Source organism: Triturus cristatus, chromosome 4_1, assembly GCF_964204655.1.
Source record: "Triturus cristatus chromosome 4_1, aTriCri1.1, whole genome shotgun sequence".
Taxonomy (NCBI): Eukaryota; Metazoa; Chordata; class Amphibia; order Caudata; family Salamandridae; genus Triturus; species Triturus cristatus.
The window spans coordinates 782,684,757-782,701,609 of record NC_140585.1 but is presented as its reverse complement, the minus strand read 5'-3'; positions in this window follow the sequence as shown (position 1 = coordinate 782,701,609).

Genomic DNA, 16,853 nt, shown 5'->3' with positions numbered 1-16,853 from the left:
TGCCCGGCTCAATTTATATTGGAATGTCTTGGTATTGTACTCCAAGAAAATACCTTTGAGTTTAATGGGTCATTATACCAGCAGACCCAAGGAGTAAGTATGGGGGCTTCATGTGCCCCAACGGTGGCAAACATCTTCATGGCACACTATGAACACAGATATATCTATAACGAGGTGGCCCCATTCAGTGAATCTACCACTAGTTGGTCTAGATTCATTGATGATGTCTTTTACATCTGGAATGGCACGGAGGAAGACCTTGCACAATTCGTATCATGGCTCAACCTCTGTGATACGAACATCCGGTTTGTAGCCAAGAGTGACAAGCACAATGTCGAATTTCTCGATGTTATAATCAAATCCGACGAGCAGCAACTGTCAGTGGATCTGTTCACGAAACCCACAGCACGTAACACATTGTTACATTTTTCTAGTTATCATCCGAGAATGCAGAAAACAACAATTCCATTTGGACAGTTCCTCCGTCTTCGGAGGAACTGTACCAATATTTTGGATTACGACAAGCAGTCGGAGGTTATGAGAGCTAAATTCATAGCTAGAGGTTATCCTAAAAGATTGGTACGTGACTCATACAAAAGAGCACGATACTACGATCGCCAATGTTTACTGGATAAAAAAACACCGAAACAGCAAGATCGACTTGTAATGATAACGCGACACTGAACGATGAATGATACCATCCGCCAGATCATCAATGCTAACTGGCATATTCTAAATGCAACGAGAGCAGACTCAGACCATCTAGCAAAGCCTATGTTTGCATACCGTAAGAACAAGAACCTCAAAGATCTAGTAACAAGATCGCGGATGCAAAAGAGTACATCTACCTCCATACAGACTACGATCGGAGGATTACCTGTCATAAAAGGGAATTACAAATGTATGTCATGCCTAGCTTGCAATTCTGCATTAGAAGTGAAACAATACTCCATCAATGGAGTTAAAATAGACCTACAAAGTTTGACTAACTGTAAATCCACCAACATAATTTATGCCGTTTTATGTCCCTGCAATAAAACCTATGTAGGTGAGACATCGAGATCAATGGCCACCCGCTTAACGGAGCATAGGTCAGCGATCAGGACAAAGAAACTACACGCGCCATTAGTCCAACATTTCATTGAGTATAGGCATACTGTTGAAGATATTCGATGGCTGATCCTAGAGAAAATTAATGTCAGTGGACCACAAGGAACTGAAATCCGAAAAAGGAGAGAGGTTTATTGGATATTCTCTCTGGATACATATAAGAGAGGATTAAACAATGAGATTCCGTGGAGTCAAGCTATCCGCTACAATAGTTAATGTCCCAAATTTAAAGATATCAGTCAGAGAAGTGAGCCAAACAGACAGCTGGGTGTATAGCAAGGGACACTATATTTTATCATCTATATGGTCAGATTTTCCAGCATCATTATCCCACAAAGAAGTTGGCTTCATAAGTATACCAGTCGCCTGTTATAAGTTTTATAACGAGATGGTCTGGTGATTTCCAAAGATGATGGATCCCTTTTTGGAATATTTTTGGTATGCATATCCCTTTAATGGAATAACTAGTGCCATTGGAGGCTTTGTATCCACGCTGACAGGATTTGACCAATCATTGTGGAGTCTAGGGGATATATAGAACGTCCTGAGGCATAGTCCCGTTTCTACCTCGGTGACTCATTTCGAAAGGGAGAGAGGACTAATGTAACCGGGTGAGTTTAATGGGACCGCATTGTTAAAATAGCTCCTGGATTCTAAAATGAACCGTAGACTAGACTCTGTTTCGGCAGGCTTGATTTCAAAGCGGCATTAATTAATCAACTATATGCGCTTGTGTTTAGATTACGCGATTATGCGGCTGCATATCTGAAAAGCGAATACACTACAACACGCCTTAAAAGCGGTTGGAAACAATCAGACGACAGACACTCGGAACACATGAATGTGACCGGGTAAGTGTGACGGGATCGCGTTGCCTTGAAGATTCCCTTAACTATAAAATGAAGTGTAGTAGCAATAAGTTTTGGCTCGCCCTCGTACTAAAGCAGGACCAATTAACTTTACGCGCTTCTGTTTAGATGACGCGGTGACACAGTAAAAGAACAAATACGGTTCCTTCAAGGTGCTTGAGAACAGCTAGAGGACAGGCGCTTGGAATACCGGAATGTTTGCTGGTAAGTGCAATTAGCACTATAAGATTTATGAGTAACTAAAGCAGTTCGCATCGTGATTGCAATCTTCATGCGTTGTTCTCTTCTTTTTCATCTGGTGATATTTTAGTATATTCATGGCCGCTTGTATGGTGACTGCCCGATAGACACGCTGGTGCCTGCCTCATCAAAGGAATACCAATATTTGAAACGATATAACGGGATAGAATCTAATATCTATCGAGTAGAGGGGAACGTGTACTTTTTCCATCTGAAACCGGGGACGTGAACATAGCCAAGGTAACATCAGTAGCATGTTATTGTAACAATGAATGTAGCAAGGGGATCCAAATTAGTTTCACCTACATTGTTGATTAAGTTACTTTGTTCCTTACAGACGGTGGGTTGGTCGCCTTGCTTTACAGAAATACTGGGACATTCCCTGACCCATTAGCGAGTTAAAGAGGTTGATACTGAGCTTTTTGTTCTCAGCCCCATACTTTAAGCCCCATGAACTCAAAATATTAACGCAGGATTGATATAAATAGAGTAGACAGTCTCTATATCCACTTGCGATACACATGAGCAGCCAGGCTAAATAGAATGAGAAATAATGTAGTTATGTGAAATGTATAGTGGGTTAGTTACTGCAATGGACAATCTTTTTTGAGTCCTGTTCTTGTAATTGGAGATGGCATGTGTTTGTAGTTTGTTATTTGTGTTTTGTAAATAAGATGTATATAAATGTATATATGTATAGGGTCAATGTAGGGCCTTTTTAATGAAATATGCACTTGAATAATTAGGTATGTACAAATTGTTATAGATTGTTTTTTTTTTTTCTTTATTATGTTTTAGGAGTTATGAATATCATGGCCGCCTGAGGAAGGCTGAACGCCGAAACGCGCGTAGACTGAATTAAGCCATGTTTAATATTCACTTTTTTTGTTTGAGATAAGTTGTGATGTAATTGTTTGATCGAATATGCAACAATATTGTGTTCTGAAAACCATATGTTGATAAAGGAAGGTTTAGAAAAGATAAGCCAGGACACTATATGAGTTTTTTTTGTATAAAAAATGTTTTGAAAAAAAGAAAAAATGATGTAATTTTCTAATACAAAGACTCACAATAACAAGTAATAAAGAAAGAAATAGAAATTAGTTCATCTTTTGGTAGTCATATTTGATCAATGATGTTTAATGATTTGTACATTACCACACTTTTTTAATAATTGTTTCCTATATATTTTTTCACAAAGAACTTCAAGATCATCCTGGTCACCAACATCTCCAGGAACAAACAGATCAACGCTGTCTCCTCATCATGCTTCCACATACTGCAAATACTACACAAGATTTTCAAGTGGATTCCACTGAACACTAGATGAACGGTCACCCAGGCTCTTATCACAAGTAGACCGGATTATGGAAACACCCTCTACATCGGAATCCCAACCCATGTCCTATGCTGATTCCAAACCACCCAAAATGCAGCTGCCCGACTCATCCTGAACATCCTGTGAAATAACCACATCTCTTCACACATCAACAATCTCCAGTGGTTTCCAGTCCAGGAAATATGTGCGTTCAATCTACTCACCCAGCCTACAAATCTCTCCTAATCACTGATCCAGCTTACTTAAACCACTGCCTCAACTTCTAGCAACCCACCAGACGCCTTCGATCTGCGCCCCAGCCAAGAACACACCTTGGTTGCATCAAGAAGACCAAAAGTGGAGAACGCTCCCCATACCTCGCAGTTAAGACCTGGAATGACCTCCAGAAACACCTCAGACCCCCGTCCTCCACCCTCATGGACTTCCAAAGGAACCTCAAGACATGGCTCTTCCAGTTGAAAGAGGCATGATCTCCTCCTCCCCCCTCGTGCCTGCCCTGCTCAGAAACTGGATACCCTCATGGGTGATGAGTCGCACTCTAAAAATTCACATAACATAACATTCAGGAGCTGTGCACTTGTGGTTTGCCACTTTCATTCTTGTTGATTTTCTTGCAGCATCACTTGTTGTTGTACCCCCTCTGGTGATTCTTCAGCATCTAATTCAGACTGGTCTACAGCATTGTCTCCACCTACCTCTTTAGCTGATTTCCAACTGCTCTGTACAAGACCTATTCCACTCCACCTCTGTTCAAGGCTCTGCTTCCTTCTCTCTCAGCTTCAGTTAGGTCCACTTGATTCAAGCTCCCATTCTCTTTAGTTTCTTTTTCTGCTTGAGTCTAAGGAAACAACTCCTTTTTCGTTTACTTGAATCTCATTTGCTTGATTTTCATTTGCTTGAAAAATTTCAAGTTTGACTCTGAGCTCTGTCTTTCTTCTTGTTTCTTTGTCTCTCCCCTCTGAATCCACATATCAAAATAGATTTTTGCTTTTTGAACCACAAACTTGTTTTGCTGCTTCTTCATCCACAGCACACACTCTCTTCCTGTGAGATGAAAGGATCCAGTACAGCAAACCTCCACACTTCACACCCTAATTCTTCACCAGGAGAACTTGATGAGGTCCTTGCCACCTTGACTCAAGCAACAAGATCCTTAAATGATTCTTCACAAGGACTCAAACTCCCGGTTCCAGATCATGGCACTGTTCAGAAACTGCAGAAGGTGTTGAAAGTTGGACTGTCTGAGTGATAGAGCATACTGTATCAGTAAAGCACGTGCAGTAATCCAAGATCAACTCATCCTAAAGTTTATTAAGGTTGCTGACAGCACTCCTGGAGGTCTGATAGCCTTTTCTATGAGGACTCCTTTCAGTTGATTTATTAGGAGTACATCTCCTACTTAGTAACACCAATGGAAGTGCAGCTGGCCATTTCAGTGAAATGGATGCACACATATTCACCTACCCAGTACTCCTGATGCTTCTGGTTGATAACTCCAATGGTTAACCTTTAATTTGTCCCCTTCTCAATTGCAGTTGGTATTCCAAATCTAGGATTAATTCCCTCGGTAGTTAATGCATCACACCTCTTTGTTAGATATGCCTCAATCCACCATCAAAACAAGCAAACAATGACTAATATATATCTCAGCTTTTTGCAGGGTGGCATCTCTACAAAATCAATCTGTAGTCTTGTAAAGGGACCAGCTGACTTTCCTTCCTGGCTTATTTTTACTACTGTTTTCATTTCCACATTGTTTGCGGTCACACTTTACACCTCTGACAGAAATCTCCTGCAGCTGTTCCGAAATAAGGAATACATTAATAACTTTTAAATTAAATCTCTCACCATCCCATTACGTGCCACATGAATAGGTGCTTGCGAAGTCTCAAACATTTGCGGTAGCAATGAATTGAGAATGACAAACTTCTCATAATCACATTTCCAAAACTCATCTTGCATGCATCCTCCCACTTTTTACCAAATCTGTCAAGCGGTGCATCCTAATAATCAGCTTTTGCTTTGCTGAACAATTCTGTCACATCCACACAATCATGTTTATCCATATCCTTTACATCATCCCTATATTTGAAGTCACTTGAAAGCTGAAAAAGAGATGCAGGATTCAGTATGTTATTTTGTTTAATTATGTTTTTTATTCTTTTAAATCAAAACAAGTTACACCTCTTAATTGATATAGTAGGTGCTGCCAGCATCACCATTTGATATTTAGTCAATCTCGAACTGGTCATATGCTGGGTTTTTATGCGGGCCTCTACTTAAAGAGGCACTAACATATTTAGCATGACCATGACCATTGAATTGCTCGGTAATAGCAATCCAGGCAAAACCACAGCAGCTGAATTTAGGGTTCCAGAAAAATATACAATGTCTTTAATTAGTACTGCGCTGTTGAGCCAAAACAGAAAGTGATCCACTTTTTTTTTTTAAATGACAAAACAAATAACATTATTTTTCGTAATCAGGCATTCCTAAAGTAGCCACTGAACACAAAGCGTATTTTAGCTCCAGAAAAGCTTTCTTGCACTCTTTATTCCATGTACTATGTGTCAATTTCTATAATGGTTTTGCAATCAAGGAAAAGTTGGCAATTCACTTACACTAGTAGCCCACCATTCCTAGAAACATTCTCAATTCTCTCTGTGTTGTTGGCAGATTCATTTTCAAAACCACAGAGATATAATCTTTGGACACTTTCCTTACTCATTTTGGAATTCAATGTCCCTAATAAAGGACTTTTGTTTCACAATACTGTAACTTGTTGGTGAAACCTTATGCACATTGTCAGCTAGGTGATTCAACAATACAGTGGTATCCACTTTACAACTTTCTTTTGTTTTTGCTGCAATCATCAAATCCTCAATATATTGCACCAAAACTGACTCACTAGGCAACTTCAAATATTCTTAATCCTTTTTAAGTACCTGACAGCAAATTGAATTGAAGGACTCTCTGCATACCCTTGTGGGATCCTAGCCCAAACTAGGTCTTTATTTTTGAATTTGAATGCAAAAATATACTGATTCACTGTGATTCTCAAGCCAGACAAGTACCCAGTAGACTGCAGGTCCTATAGCCCCATCTTCCTCATCAACCTCAAGGTGAAAACCCCTGCCAAGGTACTGGCAACACAATTGGCCACAGTGATACAATGCGTTGTGCACCCCAATGAAAATGGTTTTATGCTGGGCAGGAGCACGAGGCATTGCCTTCGGTGATTGCACCTGGCATTGGCTCGCCTGGAAGAACTGCCGGGTGACATGGCACTATTACTGGTTGATTTTGGATGGGCCTTTGACTCAGTGCATTGGACCTTTCTCCCGCCATACTCCACAGGATGCAATTTGGCCCCAGATTTCTTAAATGGGTATCTCTTCAATACAAGGATCTCTGGGCACAGGTCCAGGTTAATGGAGCTTTGTCACAGAAGTTCCCCATTGAAAGAGGCACACAGGAGGGATGCCCGTTTTTCCCCCTACTGTTTGCCCTGGTGGTTGAGCCTTTGGCAGAGCTCATCAGGGTAGATGCCAGACTTGGAGGTTTCCAGTGGAGTGAGGGAACGGAAGATCGCATCTCCCTGTATGCTGTTGACATGCTTCTTTTCGTAAAGATTCCCCGAGACACAGCTCCACGGCTTATGGCAATTCAGGAGTTATGTGGGGAGACCGTGGGGCTCTGGGGTAACTGGGAAAAGTCAACTCTGGTGCCACTCTGGGGATAATAGGCGTAGGGGAAGTTGAACCCCACTTGACGGTGACCTGGGAAAGTTTTCGATACCTTGGCATGACAGTGGCCATCACTCAACAGCGCTATTGGGAACTTGACTGCCTATCTCAATTGCCGGGAGAGGTACACTCTTTAGACAGTGTCCCTCCCCCATTCCTCTACATGCTACAACCTGGCAGCAAGTATGGCATCCATGACTTCAAGAGGAAAACCGAACACAGCCAACAGCTGCTGCTCAATTTCCATATATGGAGGAACACATTGCGCAGGCTCTGGTGTAGGACTGTGTCCTGCTGTTGCAATAGGAAATCCTCCTGAAATGGTACCCTGATCAGAGGACAGATGTTCATGCCAAGATGTTCTGTGTACCACCCTCTCCTAACCCAATCTGGAGTTACAAGATGGCTTGGGTCTGGTCCTTCTTGATTTTCTTTGGAACTAGGGGCAGGAGACGCAGCCGGAAAAAGGCTTACAGGAGTCCTGTGCTCCACTGTATCCTGAATGCATCTCTAAGAAAGAGCCTTTTTTGTTGGGTGTACTCCGCTCTTCCTCGTACATGTATGAGGGGCGGAGCCAAGCCATGGACATTACGAACACACTTCGCGTTCAGTGTATGCCGAGACTCTGCATTAGTCCGCACTTACTTGATTTCTGCTCCTCGCCTAACGATTCGGACACGCCAGCAGCCCACGTCGGGTGTCCGAGTGCTTTGCTTCTGGTCTTTGCTTCAGTTCCCTTTCTCCTTTTGGTTGCTGACGGCTCCTCGACGTGTGCGGCAGTTCCTTGAGTTCTCGTCTGCCGTACCGGATCATTTCTTTACGTGGAACCTCTCTTATTGTGTCCTGTGTCAAACAAGAGAAAAAGACAGATATTTCTAAAGAATCCACATTACATAAGAGACGGTAACAATGTTTATGCATTATTTGCTAATACAAATATGAAATTCTTATCTGATGTACGCCTTCTACGGTGAGTGGATATTCTGTTTAAGTTACACGTACATCTTACTGGCTGTAACAAAAAAGAATATATATTATTATTAGTATCCTAATGTTGCGAGGTTCTAATGAATTATATTGCTTAGCCCTACACCTTTTTGTGTATTTTTGTCCAGTATGGGAGAATATGTTTTTTGGTTTTTTCCTGGTTTATATTGGATGTGAGGTTTTTGGCTTAACTGGATAGTTCATATCATATGTTGAGTTATGACAAGACTGTTTTTTCTGTTCTCTGCCTTTTTATACCTAACTGCAAGAGGAAAAGGGACTATAAACAGGTAGACATACAGGGTAATACATAAGTATAGATAACATTCCCTGGTGTAGTTATAGAATAACTCGTGTGTTTTATTTTCTGTTCAGTAAATACAAACCACCTGCTCCAACCAAACGCTGTGAAAGATGTCAGACTGCGACACGTCTCCTTTTCACTTTCCTTGTTTTGTTTTCCCTTCTTCCCCCATCGCACTGTTGTTAGCTTAGAAATTGTTGGCCTGGCTTTGGTGGGTGTGGGAAGTTCGGTCCTGGCATTGGATCCTCTGCAGAAACACCAGGTGAGACCCACATTTTTGGAAACATCAGTCCATAAAATGTTTGACACTGCTTATTCTTGGCAGTGGCAAAAAGATCCATATTCAGGGTTTTCCCCATTGCTGGACAATGCCTTTGCCACCTCAGGATATAACCATAATTTGTGACCTACCAGGCTCTGCCAGCTGGGTTCACAACCAGGGAAATACCCTGATTCTCCAGCCAACCCCAGAGATGCAGTGGCTCTTGGCACAGGACCCCACCCTGCCCAGCCTGTTGCAGTACCACATGACAGTGGTGTGGTCCGTGAGACACTGGATCAGCCTCCCTGGAGGATAGTAAGGCTTTCATCACCAGGCAAATGGCCTACAATTTCAACAGGTTGAAGTGAAGACATGTCACCACTGCAGACCAGACTCCTCTGAAATCCAACTCTCCCAGATGAACTTTCCATCCCAGCAATGATGCATCCTTTACTACGATCAGCTCTGTGTGGGTCTTGGAGAGCGCTTTGGCACCAATCCAACTGAAAATGAGCCCCCGCCACTACAGGTCTTGTGCAGTCTCCCCCGTCCTATGAGCGTCCGATATGTCTCATGCAGACAAAAGTTCTCCTGGAATCCGTCTCACTTTCCGAATGCGCAATTCCGCATTCAGAAAGTGAGACGGATTCCAGGAGAACTTTTGGCTGCATGAGACATATCGGACGCTCATAGGACGGACGTACCCGCCCGCCTTTACAGGATCCGGTCTCCATAGGGAAGAGACCTACCCGTCCTCCCCCTCTTTCCATTTCATTGGCAGGCTGCGCCTTCATTTATTTTCATCCATTCCCCACCGTACTGGGTTGGAATTATCACCGGTCCATCGATTCTGCGCTTTTTATCGCCATTCAGCCCTGAAGAGTCACAGGTGAATACCCAGGTGACGAAACACGTGTTGGCTGGTTTTTCCTATGATGTTACTATCTGAAGAAATTCGCTAATACAAACCGAAAAAAGTATCCACTGGTGTCTACATTTGTGATTATTTTGCTTGCAAACGATTTGAGTGGATTGACACTCTTTCACTTTTCCTTTAACGTGTGCCCAGGACTTGGTTTAAATTATACAGTGCGGGCCCATGCCCTCACTTTCAGGGGTTGTTTGGGTTCCCCCTGACCTGGTTAGCACTGTATCTATAATGTACATGCTCACCTTACCGCTTACTGTTTAGAGCGCCATTTTTCCTGATCACTCAAAACCCTATGCAGAATTGTTAAAGTCAGAAGGTAAAACCTTTGACCAGGGTAAACCCGGTTGGTGTATGCAACCCGTGCTCTATCCCAGTCAGCGTTAAATCGTGTCTAGGTTCTGGTCTACTGTACCCATTCACTATCATTGGCACTTTGTGCTTCTTGGCACTAATTCTACTTAAAACTTAAAAAACTCCTTTCAAATCTCTGGTTACCCTTTTTGGATTTTTGTCATTACACATTGCCCTAAGTTACGCCTCTCTGTCCATGCCATAGCTACCTGGAGTTTTAGCTCAAGTTAATTTAGTGACTTTGAGGGTTCACCCTGACAAGGTTTGTAATTATTCCTTGAGGTGGGTAAATATCCCGCCCAAATAATAATCTAATTTCTTATAGAAGAGATCTAAAAATGCCCCCCGTCTTTCAGCAGAAGGAAATAGCTGGAGCAACAGCCAGTTCCTATTTATGGGTACAGAACCCTCTCTATGGCTTCTTTGGTCAAGAGAGCCTGCCATTCTTGGAGAAAGATGTACATGTGCTCCGCTGAAAGATGATCTGATGTGGGTGAAAGAGGTGACGGGCCAAATAGGAATGGCATAGCATAACCTATTTGACCTATCTGAAGTACACACCCGTCAAATCTTATATTTTGCCACTTTTGGAAGAAATAACTGATCCTGCCTCCCACAGAGTGGTTGTATGCCAATAAGTGAAAACTAAAGTGGCTTGGAGGCTGAACTCATGGGGAGGGGTACTGGGAAGTTTGCTGCTCCTAGTGGCCTGAACATTGTCTGCTTGATACCAATCTCGAAAGGGCAAGGGTGCCTGTTACGTAGGTGCTGGGCCTTGATGTTTCCGGTATGTGAAATCTTTGGAGTACCCTTAAAAGGGGCTTAATTGCTGACGGAAATGTCTAACTAGAGTGGAAACGACTAAGGAACACACCATAGCCTGGATTTCTTTGAACCGTTCCAATGCTGAAGCAGCCTTGTCATCAAACAGGCAAAATCCATTGTATGGTATATCTATCAGAGAGACCTGCATATCACCAGTGAATCCCTTGGATCTTATCCAAGCGTGATGCTGAAGCACTATGCAGTACGAACTGCTCTGCCCAAACAGTTGGTAGTATCCTGTCCAGAACAGATGAAATATTTGGCCGCGTCCTGACCATCCTGAATAGTTTGAACCAGGCTGGCCCAAAATTCCCTAGGACCTGCTGGCAAGATCTCACCAACCGTGTTCCATAAAGTATGAGAATTTCTCCTCAGCAAACAGCTGGCATTGAATAACCGGAGGGCTAGGCTGGTTGAGGAAAACACGTTTCCCAAATGCTTTCTTTTTGACTCACTGTCTGGGGGATTTTTAGGGAATGAATTGGGGTTCCCCTTCCTGGTTGAAGGCTGCATCACCAGACTTTCTTGCATAGGGTGCTGTGTTAAAATGTTAGGGTTGCCTGGTGCAGGCTTCTTGTCCCTGGCAAGCTGCCTGTTCACCGGTAGGCAGGAACAAGGCTTAGACCATATTTGCATTAGGGTGTAAGTCAGGGCTACATTGAATGGTATTAAGAGGCTCAGAGGAAGTCTGTTCGGATTGCAAAACTTCTGTTAACACATTACTTTTGACTTTCATAGTTGGCAGCCTAAATCGAATACCCCTGCTGCCCATCTCATCACCACAGCAAAGGAGGCACTCTTCTATTAATGGCTCAGGCTAAGAACACAACTCGAGAGAAGTATCCATTCCACTGGCCTCCAGCAAGTCCATGTACAGATTGGCATCATCATAGTGTGGGGGAAAATAATCCACATCATCTGGAATGTCATCTTCAAAGCCTGTTTTACTCTGATCAGAGTCTGAACTAAACTGTTGTTGGAGCACAGCGGTGCAGTTCTGAGGGAAAGGCATGGTTCTGTCTTAATCGGGTTGAACTGGCACTGGGTGCATTGATAAGACTCCGGGTTGCGAATATAGGTCGGACAGAGATTAATTTGGCTCAGAGTCATTTAGGACTTTTGGGACAGGGTCTTCCTTTGGTGCCATTACGGCCGGCATCCATGTTGAAGGGACCGGCATGGATTTTGGTGCCAGAATAGAAATCGGCTCTGACTTCAGAGAAGACCCTGAGACGAGATCAGAAGGCAGAGTGTCTGCTGAGGGTGGACCCAACAGTAGTAACCCAACTGGAGGGCTCCACAGATTCTTAGAGCCTGAAGGTAGATCAGAGGGAGCAGGAAGAATGCCAAAGATTCACAACATGGCCTCTTTAAACGCCTCAATTTGTTTTTATGACGGCCCTGGAAACTCAGAGGGCATCAGGATCAGGTGTGGAACTGGCTCCTTGATGGAGGATGGGGAATTGGACCAAGAGACACCCTGACATCCTTGCGACTTCTCATGCTTAGAATGGCAGGAGTGGGACAAATCCTGCTTGGCCTTCTTATGCTCCAGTTTTGACTTATCGGGAGGTCTGGTCCACAATGAGGACCTGTCATGGGAACAGCCTGAGAGTTGTAAGAGGTCAGTTCCCTTGGCTTTCAGCGGTAACCGGACTTCTGAGGCTTCTTTCAGTATTCTGCGATATGCAAATTTACTTTCTGGGTTGCCTTCTGATTCATAACGGCATATGCCTCGCAGGAGTCGCCCCCCAAACCCAAACACCAGAGGCATACCTCATGGGGTCCTTCAAAGACATTTTTATGCATCAGTTCCTGTTAGAAACTGGGTTTCTGGTTGGTAGAGGTGTGCACCTTGTCTAAGCAGGAACCACAATCTTAGTCAGGGCACATCAGCTACACACCTTACATTAACCTGTGCTCACCCCCTAGTAGCTTGGCACAGAGTAGTCAGGCTTAACTTAAGAAGCAATGTGTAAAGTAAAACAGTGGAAACACCACACAAAAAGACACCACACCTAGTTAGACACGTAGAGTCTAAATCACTTTTCAAAACAAGACCAAAAGGACAAAAATCCAATGTGTAGAACCAGAGTTATGAATTTTTAAAGAATATTTTGAAATATAGTGCATAAAGCATAAAGATCCAACAAGGGCTATCTGGTCACTCTTGACCAGGACAAAATCAAAAGTTCAGGCTGACACCAATGGAGCATGGGCCGGCTACATGGTCCAGATTTGAACCGCTGCAAAGTACCTTAGTTGCGTCGTTGATGGGCTGTGATACGAGAAGCAAAGAGGCGATGGTTCATCGTAAAGCCACAGGCTGCAAGCAATACATCGTCGTCAAGCCACGCATGTCAAGGATGCATCGGGAATTGAGGTGATGTGCCACGCAGTCTGCGAAGTGATCTACTGGATCCTTGCGATGAGTCACAGTAGAAGGAGATGCATCAGCTCCAAGCGGTGTAATGTTGATGCATGGATTTTGTATGTTGCAGCACTGTATACCACTTCGAAGGGCCCAGGACTGGATTGTCACAACTTGGCAGGACACCACACCACAAATGGCAGAGTCCAGGTGCTGTTTGTGAAGTAGTTGGAAGTCTTTTTGTCCATGCAACTTCAAACAGGAGGCAAGCAGACAAGTCCTTGGAGTCACTCTCAGTTAAATTGGTGCAGGTCCAGCATATAAATCCTCCCTTCCTGTCCTGGCTCCAGACTCACTACAGGGGAGTAAGCTGTTCTTTGTGTAGGGACAGGACAGAGCCTATTCAGGTGTAAGTGTGAGGCTGTGCCCAGCTTCTCCCTAACATCCTGACCCTGTTAGAACTGAGGGTCTCTAGTTGGCAGAGGAAGGTACATTTGACCAAATAGGGACCCTTGCTTCTAAGTCAGGGAAAGGGGATTACACTACTGGATAACCCCTGCTCAACCCCTTGGTAGCTTGGCACGAGCAGACAGACTTATCTCAGAGGCAGTGTGTTAAGCATTTGTGAACACATACAGTAATACAGTGAAAACACTATAGATGGACACCACACCAGTTTTATAAAAATAAGTATTCTTTATATAGACTTAACATAAGACCCCAACGACAAAAGTCCACAATACTGTACTCAAAATTGACTTAAAGATGGTAGAATTAGCTTAGCTCAAGTTGTTGGTAAATGCGACACAGTTCTCACAAAATTACCTGGATGCGTAACGCAATATAAACAAAAGGCTCGGAGCGTTGGAGATGCGTCGGTTCCTTGCTTCGGGGAAGACGATGCGTCGTGCCTCAATGCTTGCACAGAGTAGGGGATGCGTCTTGATCCTTACCGTATAGGAGGTGATGCGTAGATTCTCGTGCTGCAGCCCGGTTGCGAAGCGGCAAGATGGCACCTCGATGCGATGCGACAATCCGGTGCAATGCGATAAGATGGCGCCCTTGATGCGACAACGTTGAGACGATGCGACACGCCCTGGCAGCCTTGCGGCGACTCTGTACTTTGGAGCAGCGACAGGCCCTGCGACATGCTTCTCCGATGATGCGACGGCAACCCTCACAGTAGCGACGCGCTTCTCCGGTGATGCGACAGCAGACAGCTGCGACAAAGGCACGCTTCTGGGAGATGCGACGGCGGGACGCTTCTCCAGCGATGCGATGACTACAGCTGCGGCGGCGGCACGCTTCTTCTCGTTGCGGCGCGCTTCCAGCTCCCATCGACACGCAGGCTTCTGCAGATAGAATTCCCAGCAAGGAAATTCAGAGGGGAGCTGATGGTGAAGTCTGTTGTCCCTGAGACGTCAGCAGGAGGCAAGCACAAGTTCAAGCCCTTGGAGAAATATTCTGCAAGATGATGAAGTACACACAAAGTTCCTTCTCCTCTCCTTGGCACTGAAGACACCACTGTAGACCAACCCAGCAACACAGCACACTGGCAGGGGGGCAGTCCACTCCTATAGCTTCCTTTGGTTCTTCTCCTTGGCAGAGGTTTCTTCTTGTTGTTCCAGAAGTGATCTAAAGTCTTGGGGTCTGGGTCCCCATATTTATACTACTTTTCTCTTTGTTCTCTGAAGGCAGAGAGGCCTTTGTCTAGTCCAAACCAGTTCTGGGCAGTCCTGGAGCACTTTGTTTACCTGACTCCTTCTTTCCTTTCAGAGTGCAGGGCAGAGACATCAGACACACCACAGGAGGTGGAGCCAGCATTGTGGAGGGACGGCACAGCCCTATTCAGGTCCCAGGTGCATCTCCTCCCACCCATCTACATGCAGATCTTCCTATTCAGCCCTGTGCTGACTCACCCTCTCCCCTGGAATCCCCAGCCCCTGTCACTCACAGAACCAGACACACAATACACAACCTAGCAGAGGCAGGCTTGGACAGTCAAGCAAGAAAATACCTACTTTCTAAAAGTGGTATTTTCAAACACAGAATGTTAAAACCAACTTCACTAAAATATGTATTTTATCATCCTGAGTTCAGGCATACTAAACTCGAATTTCTACCATGTTCCCTGAGTCAGTTAGGATTATAAGATGTAATAATCAAACTGCCCATTCTATCCTATGGGGAACAGGTAGCCTTACAATAGTGAAAAACGAAAATGCCTGTAATTCACTACTAGGACATGCCACACACACCAGGGCATGTCCTACCTTATACTTACAAAGCACCCTGCCCTTGGGCCTACCATAGGGGTGTCTGATATGAAGATATGGGAAGGTTTAGGGACTGGCAAGTGGGTGCACTTGGTCAGTCAGCATGGCAGTACCAGACTGCACATGGGCTCTGCAATGGCAGACCTGAGACACACTTTACAAGCTGCTTCTGTGGGTGGCACAACCGGTGCTGCAAGCCCACCAGCAGCATTTGATTCACAAGCCCCGGGCACACATGGTGCACTGTACTAGGGTCTGACAAGTAAATCAAATAACACAATCATGGAGTCACTAATCAATACATCAATTTAACATAGAGAGCACTTGTTCTGTGGCACTGAATAGCAGTGGCACAGTGCCCAAAGCATCTAAACCAGCAAAACATATAAAAAACAGAGGAGGCAATCAGGAAAAATGGAAGGGAGACTCACGCCAATGGTACCAGGTCTAACAGACCCATTAAGATGTGGATAGCCCATCAGTCACACATAAGCTTCCTTTGTATGTGGCTGTCTAGAGGGAATGCACAAAGCCCAGCTATCACCCACACCAGACGTGTATTAGAAACAGGCAGCAGTCACACAAGGCTAAGAGCAGAAAAATGCTATTATTCTAAAAGGCCAGCTTAATCAGGCCTGGCGTCCTACACTAATCTGATGTTTATATTCGCCAAGCGCCTTTCTTGGGGTTTAGTTCGTATATAGTAGTGTACAGCCAGGTATAGGGGGCACACTCGTAGGTTGTATATCTGAATTGACATGATGTTGGCATTTTGTACAGCATAGGCATGCATTATCACGTTAGGCAAATTTTGTTAATTGTTCAGTGTTCTTATATGTTTTCCCTTATACTTTTGAGACATGCAGACTTTAAATGTATATATTTATTGCTCTATGTCAAGTATATTCCAAGTTGTGATTGTCTGTCGTGTACATGCGCTTTGTCTAGACTGTTATGAAATTGTGTATGCCAAATTGATTGGCAATGAACGTGGTACATGAACCACCACTTGAGTAGTTACAAATTGCCACACTGTAACCATGCCTTGTTGTTGACTTGTTTACGTAATCAAATGGCGTATGCATTTCATGTACTTAGTTCACTCATACAGTTTTTATTTCAAATTATTACCCGTACCGTCAAGATCACTTGTAACAATATTACATTGTTAGCTATTTCCGCACAAAGTTGCATTGAAAGTATTCTGGGGGTTACACACAGCATAACGAGGGGTTTTGACAA